General features: G+C 37.7%; 1 long non-coding RNA gene across 2 annotated transcripts; it reads left to right on the forward strand.

Annotated features, from left to right (window-relative positions):
- The first annotated feature begins 1,092 nt into the window (after positions 1-1,092).
- Positions 1,093-7,753, forward strand: LOC144651039 (uncharacterized). 2 transcript variants are annotated; one of them, XR_013570247.1, is made up of 5 exons: positions 1,093-1,335; positions 1,865-1,921; positions 5,049-5,435; positions 6,425-6,560; positions 7,631-7,753. It is a non-coding gene; the product is annotated as an uncharacterized LOC144651039 (long non-coding RNA). The 2 variants fall into 2 exon arrangements; XR_013570246.1 differs by lacking the exon at positions 1,093-1,335 and having other exon boundaries at positions 1,383-1,921.
- Positions 7,754-10,633: the final 2,880 nt, after the last annotated feature.

Raw genomic sequence — 10,633 nt, forward strand, 5'->3', positions numbered from 1 at the left:
GGCAGAAGTTCTGGCAAAGCAGAAGGTTTAATTACGTATCCAAATTGGTCGTCGTGCTCGGCGTCAGTGGATCTGCAAATTGGCCAAAACAAGTCGGCAGAAAACGGCAAGTTCTGCCAAGAAGTAGAGCTTCCATGGAAACTTGACAAAAAATGGGACAGTTTTCCTCGCAAATTTCATAGCCCAGAAGAACATAACGGCCCGCCTTAATCTAATATGAGCATAAGATAAGCAAACTATAAGTTGTCATGCATCAACCAGAAATACACAGGGAACAAAATTCACACGATCTTACGTTTGATAATAAATGAACAAATAACGCATTGACAATGAAGAAAAACTGCTCGATGGTAAATATCAGTAAGGTATTAAAAAAATCACTGACTGCACATTCATTAAAAGACGAGTGAAAATTAATGCATTTTAACAGTTATGGATAAATTTTTGGGATTTTGCTAAACTATATTATTATTCTTGTCTACACCATCAATTGGCAAGTCAAATAAATCAACATTTTAGAATTTAGGCTAATATCATATTGTTTCATCATGTGATGCAAAATGCTTGGTCATTTTTTAAAAAGGAATTGTTTATTCGTTTCAGAGGTGTTGTTATGTTTCATACCGCATGATGCTTCGGTCCAGTGTGACATACGTGAGTACAAAAAATGTCGCACATAAACGGGGAATTCCGAAACAGAGCAAATATCACGCGAATGTCATTTGCTAATGGATGAGGAAACAACTTATTGAATACTCAGTGATATAAACTGCCCGAAGGTATATATGAGTGTAGTCATGAATTACTAAGTGCACGCTCATCAGTGAATGACACGAGCAGAAGTTTCGAGCTAAGTACGGCCCAATGCTCCGTTTATAGCTGGAATTTGAAGAACTGCAAGAAAAGAAAAAAAAAATCAGTATTTTAGAATTCAAGCTGGTATTATTCATTGAACATGTGTTGTAAAATCCTTGGTTATAAGAAAAAGTAATTTTGTTGCTATTATTTCGTTCTGACTTTAGCAAAAGAACATTATAAGCAGTTGGGAATTGATTTAACCATGCAAATCATATGCAGAGAAGACAAAGAAGTGAGCAGAAGTTCTGGCAAAACAGAAGGCTTAATTACGTATCCAAATTGGTCATCGTGCTCGGCGTCAGCGGGTCTGCCTGTAGGCAAGAAAAGGTAAGTTCTGCCAAGAAGCAGAACTTCCATGGAGACTTAGAACATAAAAATGGCACAGTTTTACTCGCAAACATCATTGCCCAGAAGAACGTTACAGGTTGCAGATCAGTTTGGTGAAGTTGACTGTTGAAGAAACCACTTCTCTTGAAAGTAAGTATTATAGTAGTTCTATTTCGATTTCATCTGTTAAGAAACACCGAGTTTTGTTACCTTTCCCATTAACTCGTAGTTTCTCTAACATTTCGCATATCGGTTCTACTTTACTCTGTCCTTATGACTGCTGTTTATATTCATAACAAGGCAATGTTTTTATGTTATTGCGTCTTCATCAAGAAGATCCAGATAAGGGGTCCTGACTTGGCCATTCTAATGCAAGGCCGGTGCCATTCCTGCAACCGCTATTAATAAAATACATTTCATCTTGCTAGGAAGGTTTGTTTTGAAGTATGGAAGTTTGTATCGTGCTTTAATTTTGTGCGGTATTGTTGGGTTCGTGTGATTGAGTTTTTTTGGCTTTCGTGTGAAGACTGTTCTGTACACAGGTTGCCCGAGTAAATCTGTGGTTTTATAATTCGTGTTTGCTTCTTTGCCATAAACTCGTTCTGTAGCTTTGAGTTCCAACTGAAACTAAAAGTAAACTCAATTTATTAATAAATGTTTATGAATGTTCCCTCGACAGGTATGTATGTCAAGTGTGGAGTTTTTCTTTTGATGCTTATGTGTGGCATTGGATATTGTAAGTACACCTTTTTCTAAGTCTTTATGTATAGTCTAGTAATGAATTCTGAAAAAATCACCGGGTTGTGTCTTCCAAAAGATTTAGAGGGATATCAAGAGCTTAAGATCTCTCAAGGAGGTTTATTACACGAATCATTGCAGAAACTATACTCCTGGAGATAAATTTCCAAACTCGCTGTTACCGCCGTTTTAGAACGGGGGAGGGGGGGGGGGGGAGTAAGTGGGCGTTTCGCCATCTGTGATTGCTTGATTTTTCCTTGACATCAGAAAACCATCAAACGAATCAAAACCAATATAAGGACAATAAAATGTTCTAAAAAAAGTCACTGATACGAGGTGAACTATTTTCATTAATAAGCACGCACAAAAATTCAAAACTGGCATAAAAGTGCCTATTAAAATATATGTGGTTTTATTATATGGCTACAATAGTACGCGCGCTCTGATTGGCTGCTGAGCGGGCATTATTTTCTTGTAATGACCGGGCATTATGAAAAATTTTATCGGCTCGACGGTTTTTTGAGTTGTGAGTAAAAGCTACTAGCGCAATTGCGAAAACGACAATAAATACCGACAAAATGTAACTATCTTTTCAATAACTGAAAGAAAAATATTGGCATACCGATACTTCTTTATTATGAGGGACGAAGAGAGACAGAGAGCGAGAGCGAGTTTCACCTCGATGTTTTCTAGATATTTTTTAAAATAGCGCTAAAAGGCCATATAATAAATAACTTATTAAGAGGCTGTATCTGTAATAGTGGTCTGCCCGATCTGGCTTGTTAAATAGATTTCGCTCTTTTCTAGTGGGTTGCAAGACTTTCATGTACTTATACTAAAAACACAATTCACTTGACCGGATCATTAATTTTTTTCGAGTTTTTAAGGATTTTCGGTTCACCCGAACGAGCACTTGTAACGACCACTGTCAAGGCTTAAATTTACCACAACTTTGAAAATTAATTAAAAAAGAACTAACAACTTCTGTACCAAACAAACACTACAGCCTGTTAAATTATGTCTTTTTAATTTATCACACCAACTTTCACGAACATTGAGCTCGAATCAAGCTAACAGCAAAACATTAATGACACCCCTATCACACACCTTGATGAAACACTTGAAAACGGCTCAGATTCAAACTTTATTTTGGAAAAAGTGAGGCGGTCTACTTCAATCAAACCAACTCAGCCAAAAAGTAGATGTAATAGAAAATGTTCCTATCGAAAAAAACCTTTTGGTATCGTCTTAATGAAATATTTACAGCTGTGTAAACTTGCCCAATTTCGAAGATCTTCATGTTTGCAGCCATTTTGAGGGACTCGTCAGGACGAGGAGTTTCATCAATTGGCCTCGCAGACATACCTCACACCTTCAGAAATAAACAAAGATTAGATATAAATGTAGTGCAGTTCAACTAAAAGAGAATAAATCGTGTTTAAAAATGGAAGCTCGACTTACATTTTGACTGTTACGGACGTCTACGGACGTACGATTGTTACTATTGGAATTTCGCTCGATGATTCCACTAGAAATAACAATATTTGACATACAAACTTCGACTTAATTTAACCTATGAATCAGCTCAAGGCAGTAACTTTGTGCTTTTCCTTCCTTACTGGCGTACAGCAAAGATTTTCCATCGCAAAACGTTGAACGTCGAAGAAACAACTGAAGAAACGGCCTGTCGGTCACTACTTCATGTATGAGGCACTATACGGTACACATACGGTACAAAACGGTACTCCATACATGAAGTATATAACCGACCAATCGATAAACATGTCAGTTTGGTCTTCTTTACCTGATGCTTGCTGTTTTGTCGTGAAAACAACTTCGCTGTGCGCCGGTAAAGAAGGGAAAGCACGAGGTTACTACCTTTAACTGATTCAAACGCTACATTCAGTCAAAGTCTGCGTGTCAAATATTTTATTTGTTGTGGAATCATCAAGCGAAATTCGAACAAGAATGACCTTACGCCCGTAGAAATCGTTGAAATGTAAGTCGAGCTTCCATTTTTAAACACGATTTATTCTCTTTCAGTTGAACTGCAATCATTTATATCTAATCTTTGTTTGTTTCTGATGGTGTTAGGTATGTCTGCGAGGCCAGTTGATGAAACTCCTCGTCCTGACGAGTCCCTCAAAATGGCTGCAAAAGAAGATGAGATTTACAAGCTTAAATATTTCATTAAGACGATACCAAAGGTTTTTTTCGATAGGAACATTTTCTATTACATCTACTTTTCGGCTGAGTTGGTTTGATTGAAGTAGACCGCCTCACTTTTTCCAAAATAAAGTTTGAATCTGAGCCGTTTTCAAGTGTTTCATCAAGGTGTGTGATAGGGTGTCGTTAATGTTTTGCTGCTAGCTGATTCGAGCTAATGTTGTGAAAGTTGTGTGATAAATTAAAAAGACATAATTTAACAGGCTGTAGTGTTTTTTGGTACAGAAGTTGTTAGTTCTTTTTTAATTAATTTTCAAAGTTGTGGTAAATTTAAGCCTTGACAGTGGTCGTTACAAGTGCTCGTTCGGGTGAACCGAAAATCCTTAAAAACTCGAAAAAAATTAATGATCCGGTCAAGTGAATTGTGTTTTTAGTATAAGTACATGACAGTCTTGCAACACACTAGAAAAGAACGAAATCTATTTAACAAGCCAGATCGGGCAGACCACTATTACAGATACAGCCTCTTAACCTCGTCCGTTCGGTCATTACAGGGGAATCTCAGACCTCGGCCTTGATGTATTGACCTCGCTATCGCTCGGTCAATACATCAAGGCCTCGGTCTGAGATTCCCCTGTAATGACCTCACTCTCGGTTAATAAGTAGTATGTCATAGAATCGGGTCATCAAGTTTCGTGAAAATTGTCATTTCAAGATAATATATCCAAAAACTTTCTTTAATGTTATTCAAAAGCTTTCGTGGTATTTAAGCATAGAAAAATTTATCGAAGTCAATGTAAAGTCCAGGGAGTCAAACACTCGGCCCTTCCACCTACTGCCCGATCTGAATAGCGTTAATATCCAAAAACATTTAATATTTCGGAAATAGTTTTAATTCATTACAGGTCTCATTTGTGCAGGTTTCTAATTTAATTCGTTGCTTTTTTTCTTTTCAACAGGTTCAGGTATGGTTTGTTAATTTCAGTGATTTCCTTGCAACAGAGGACTGAAGGAGTAAAGGGACAAGACACAGCTAACTGCCTCTTGTATTGTTGTTTTGCCTCCTAAACGGCTGGATTTCAATAAGCTTTCAAATAAAATTGCTTGTTTGCTTTGTTTTTACGCTTGCAGAGAAGCTTAAGTCCAATCTGGAAATAAACTCTCTTATTTCTCAAACGCTGAGCGTTTGAGAAATAAGAGAAAACTGAAATTTGACTTAAAATTACTAGGATGTTGGTGCCATGATCAGGACGAGGGTTATTGTGCAGACAACAAAGGTTTGTGCAACCTGGACGATCATTCAGAATGGATGTATCGTAATTGTCCAGCCACTTGCAGAGTTTGTGGTAAGTTTGTTAGTTCATTTTAAAATTAAAATTGCTTGTCTCGTTTTATTATAACCCACCCATGCAGCCAAATTATCTGTACCTCACCCTGATATTTTTGCTCTACGGAGCATGTCTTTAAATGAATTACCTCCTTTGTATAACATAGTAAGAGGATCTTTAAAAAAATGGAAGAAAAATGTGCTCTTAGAATAATGGAAGGGTTCCGAAGGCTCTTATATAAGAAATCTTGGTGTAATTATTCTACCTGATGCACGTATAACATGAATTCGTTTCAATCCACCGAAGGCAAAAAGATAGCGACTGTTACATTTACCAATAGTTCTTCGCACACGAAAAAAACTAAAAAGGCTTATAAAAACGAACATACTAGTTCTAAAAGCTCCAAAACTGGCATACGCAATGTTGTTAGTTTAGGAAAAAATTCCGAAAAAATGGCATTCTATGTTGTTATTTGATTTGTTAGGTTCGCAAGGTATCGTGGTAAAATGTACAGCCGCCATCTTTAGTTCGGAGATTTTGCTGGTACACCAGGATATAATCACTTGTTAGTGTTTGTAAATCTGTCTGCTTGAAAAATTGATTAATAATACTGCAAGAAGAAAGAAATTAACTATTAAGGCTCCTAGAATTGCGATCAATAGTTGTAATCGTTGCACAGGGTGCACCACTTAAGAACAGGATAAGTCCCCCCCCCGCCCCGTGGGGTCTCCAAAATGAAGCAAATGGGGATGCTCGGCGGAAATGTTTTTAGTTTGAGAGACGCGGCGAAAGATGTGTTACATGAAACTCTCAGAATACCTCATTCTTGATCTTGATCACGAGAATAAGAAACGCGCATACTAAGTTGTTGAAAAATGCATGTGTTTACTCATTAGAGCAGTGAACCGAGTAGTCGTCCCACATTCGCAAGTCCTAAACATAATTTATTTGTTTATTGATCTATGTTTTCATTTCGTTGTTTGTTTTTTGTTCATTTATTTTCATAGACAAGAATCCTTGCTGGTGTGAAGATTTACACCCTGACTGTGCAGGGTTGGCGGAACGCGGAGATTGCGGCCCGGGCTATAAAACCCAGCTTAGCACTCTCCTTTATTGTGCTAAAACGTGTGGCATCTGTTTCTGGTAAGATTCCTTCTTTAGATAACAAATGCTAGTCAGCCAGAATTTAACTGTATTCGGACCGGGAGAGAAATGGTAGCACAGGGGGAAGGGGAGGGGTGGAGAGTGGACCTGAATCCGTCTGCGCGAACTAAAGTGTTGATTGCTTTTTTATATTTAAGCAAATTTCACAAAACTTTGTGACTTTCTCTGAAATAATTTTAAAGCTTGTAACGAGGCAGTTTTAAATTTTGGTGCGACTTGTCGGTGTTATCTGATCGATAAGGTGGCGAATCCCATAAGCGGCTGTTCGAAAATTCTGACTTAGTTTCTTAGTCACATGACATGATCATGCCTTGAAAAAGTTCAGATATTCAAGTTCTTTAAGACGCATATGCTGACTTGTGTAATAAAGGAAAGCAGCCTGCAAGTTTCTCGAAATTTATCAAGAAATCGCCCATGATTTGTTCAAAAAAGAAAAGTTTTTTTCATTTGCTCGTAAGTGAAATTGTGCTGAAAAGTCTATAAAAGTAAAATGTCTGAGCATTTTCTTCCACAATTGCACTGCAACAGGAGTTGCTAAATAATAATATCTTTGTCCTTAATTACAACTAACGTTAATTATTTAAAGTAGAGTGGATTACAAGGTTTTCTATCATTAAGAAAAATCGTATCTTAACTTGACGACGAACTAATAAACACAAATGAGAATGATTGTTCTTAAAGGAAAGTTCACCATAATTAAAAATTAAGAAATCTCTCTATGGGAAAATATCGAATGACGTCACGCTTACATTACTGACAAGTTTGTAATAATTCATTGCTGAATGAGCAGAAAGTTGTCGATATTAAGTCAAAAAGAATATCAGATTTTCCCCAGAAATCTTCGGCAAGCTTCACGAAAATTAAATCGTAAACGTTTATGAATGGTTAAAAATTGCTCGGTGGGAAACGAGTTTCTCGAAATATGTCAAGTTGACAAAAAGTTGCCGAGCAACTGGTGGATAGCCTTAAAGAGAAGTAATGGTAACACTTTTAGTCTTTAGACATAATTTTCAAAGCCCATTAAGGAGTAATTATTTTTTCTTTTGCAGATTCAGCATTGTTGTTCAAAGAAAGCTAAGAATCCAGAACAAAGATTTGAAACTGGAAAAATCATGTAACTTCTGATAAACTTATCATGGTTTAAAACAATAAACGAAGGGTTTAAAAGGAAATGCCTGCGATAGTTCAATTTATTTTTGTCGAATCCTCGCCTCGATCCTTTGAATTAATAGAAAAAGCAAAAACAATACCTTTTATTTTCTCTCCGTTCAAGTTTGATTGGAAATAAAAAACAGCCCCCTGTCCCTGACAAACTTCCTGTCTTCAGTATAAAGCGTACCATGAGCTCAAAAAATAAAATAAGCACTCGGGCGCTTAAATAATAAAACTCTTTGGGAGAAAAACTAAAACCTATTTCAGAAACTTTAAAGCTAATGTAGCGACCGCTCTTCCCTATTACAAGGGGTGCTAGATCAGCGCCTTTGGAAAAAAGAAGAGAATTTAATTTATAAATTATTTGTCTCCTCTGTTTCAGTGGCATGCCTGTAAACTAGCTATCTCGTTGAGATATGAAGCTAAGTGCATGACCACTATAAACACATATTTATTATTTATTTATTATTTAAACACAAGTCTGTCACAAGCCAAACATCGAGTTGACACGTTCTATGTGAAACCCTAACTGTAGTCAATAACGATAAAAGTCTTTACATTGCAGCCAAGCCCATATAGCCGATCAAACATTCACATAAAATGATGTATAATGATTTTCCCTTGCACTATTTCCAGAAACCAGGTTTCTGTTTTAAGATCCAACGATGCGAAGAAGTTTTGTAAACTTCCGTTATGCAATATTTAATACACAATCCTCGTTCACTGTCCAAAATCCACGCGCGAGATTGGTTAAAATCGATCGTGATTTTTCTTTACCTGTCGTCAGCAAACTCCGTCAGTGCATTATTGACAATAACGCACAAAAATCGTGCATTATTGAAAATGTCTTCAGCTTCAAGGCTTGCAGAAGTGGAAGAAAAATATATTCCTCAAATAATCAACGTATGTATTCAGTCCATGTTCAAAGGTAAACTGAAGCTGAACAATTAATTTTGTGTGCGATTGAATTTTTGGCTTGCAATTGTAAAAGCGATCGACTCGCCTTGAACAAGCTTCTCCTTGGCTGTATTTATGAACGACTCCAGCTAAAGAACAATTTAAAGACCTCGTGCAGTATTGAAAATTTCTTGTTCATTGTGCGGCCAGCGCGTGCGTGTATTTATAAACAAAACACTTACAACAGTCTCTAACCCAGGGGGGGGAAGCAACTTCCCATACATTCTCTTATATGAAATCTGAGCGATGCTCTCACAACTTGCAAAGCAATCATCGGGGCGGTAGTCAGCGGATGTCTCTAAGGCGCATGAGCAGCTCCTTTCTTTGTGAACTTGCCAAAACAAAAACATGGGACCAGTGAGAGAGTTCGATTTTTTTTATATATGTAGTAATAAAAAAGACTTTCTAAGTTTTGACTTTAAAGCAGCGAAAATTTCTCCGAAAAGGTTCTTGTGTCAATATGTGGTGTTTGTTATGAAATAAAACCATCACGGGAATGGTAATGAAAACGTGGCGATCGAATATTCCCGCGCTGGTCGGAGCTATTGTTCTTGCTCTATTGTTTGAGGTTGTTTGTTGACTTGGTCTTTCTTTGTTTTACTTTATTTACAATCCCCATGTGGGCCAGTTGAAAATCGTGGTACAAACATGTCAAACATTTGCATTTCAGCACTGAAAAGTAGCACGGCATCACAAAATTCTGCGTTCTTAAAACTACACGACGATGACGAAATTTTCGGATTTAAACACGCTGCTTTTAGATTTTTAGTTAAGAGAATTGAACCCCTTTATAATAAGTGATTCCACGACATAGCAGCTTCCATTTCGCGGGAAAAGATTGCCTGTTGCATCATCGTCCAAAAACCGCTGACTACATCGTAAATTGATCGCTTTGCAAGTTGTGAGAGCATCGCTACTCGGTCCCAGACCTCGTTTCTTCCCCCCCCCCCCCCCCCCCCTGCTCTAACCCATAGTCGTAGGGCACCAGAAGATAATATGCAAAATTCCCTTTTGCCCTCACCCCAAAAACTATAGGTTGGTATAGCCTGGTAAAATTGTATCTGTGTCATATCAGTCTTACTGAAACTGTAAACCGTGACCTTTCGTTTACAGTGATGATTTACTTTTTTAAGTTCTTTTAAGAAAGCCTTCTGGAAGAACTTACTTAATACTGCCAACAAACAATCCGTTAACATTCTTTTCAATTACGGTCTGCAGTTTTCAGTCACAAAATTTCTCGGATTACAAGTTAACTGCCGTGTTGGAGCTAATCGTCAAGCAGGCTACCAGACAAAGGATGTTGCCAACGATAGCTGTAAATTGTTTCTGTTTATTATTGTTCGTGTCCCAGGCTCTGTCGGCAAAGAGGGACAAGCGGCTCTGGGGACGAGAATGGCTTTAAGCCCATGGAAAAATGGTGGTGAGTGGTACAGACAGCCCGGGGGGGGGGGGGTACTTCCTATAATGGCCTATACGGGGAGGCTTCGCCCGAAAGGGGTACCTTTTTCAGGCTTCAGGTATATAAAAGGGTAGGGATTTTACGAGTTTAAGTATGTGAAAGGGTATGGAAATCTGTCATTTGGCTATTTAAAAGGGCCTTTAATTAAAATATTTCGATCAGAAGCAATTTATGGCTGTATTATTTTAATTTATTAAGCGCTACATAAAAATGACAAGAAAACGTCCTATTTTAAGTCCACGCCATACTCTTAGGTATATGAAAGGGGTACATTTTTCAGTTAAAGGTATACGAAAGGGGTACAATTTCTGTCCAAAATGGTATATAAAAGGGTAAGGAGTTAGAACTTGGGGCGGAGCCTCCCCGTATAAAACTTTTTTTTAGTACCCCCCCCCCCCCGGACAGACAACAGGACGCTTATTTTCAGTTGGCGGGAACGTATGACAAAACCGACCAGGCAAACAAAACCCACTGTTTCCCTTGG

The sequence above is a fragment of the Oculina patagonica genome, chromosome 4, assembly GCF_052425735.1.
Source record: "Oculina patagonica isolate OP01 chromosome 4, crgOcupat, whole genome shotgun sequence".
Taxonomy (NCBI): domain Eukaryota; kingdom Metazoa; phylum Cnidaria; class Anthozoa; order Scleractinia; family Oculinidae; genus Oculina; species Oculina patagonica.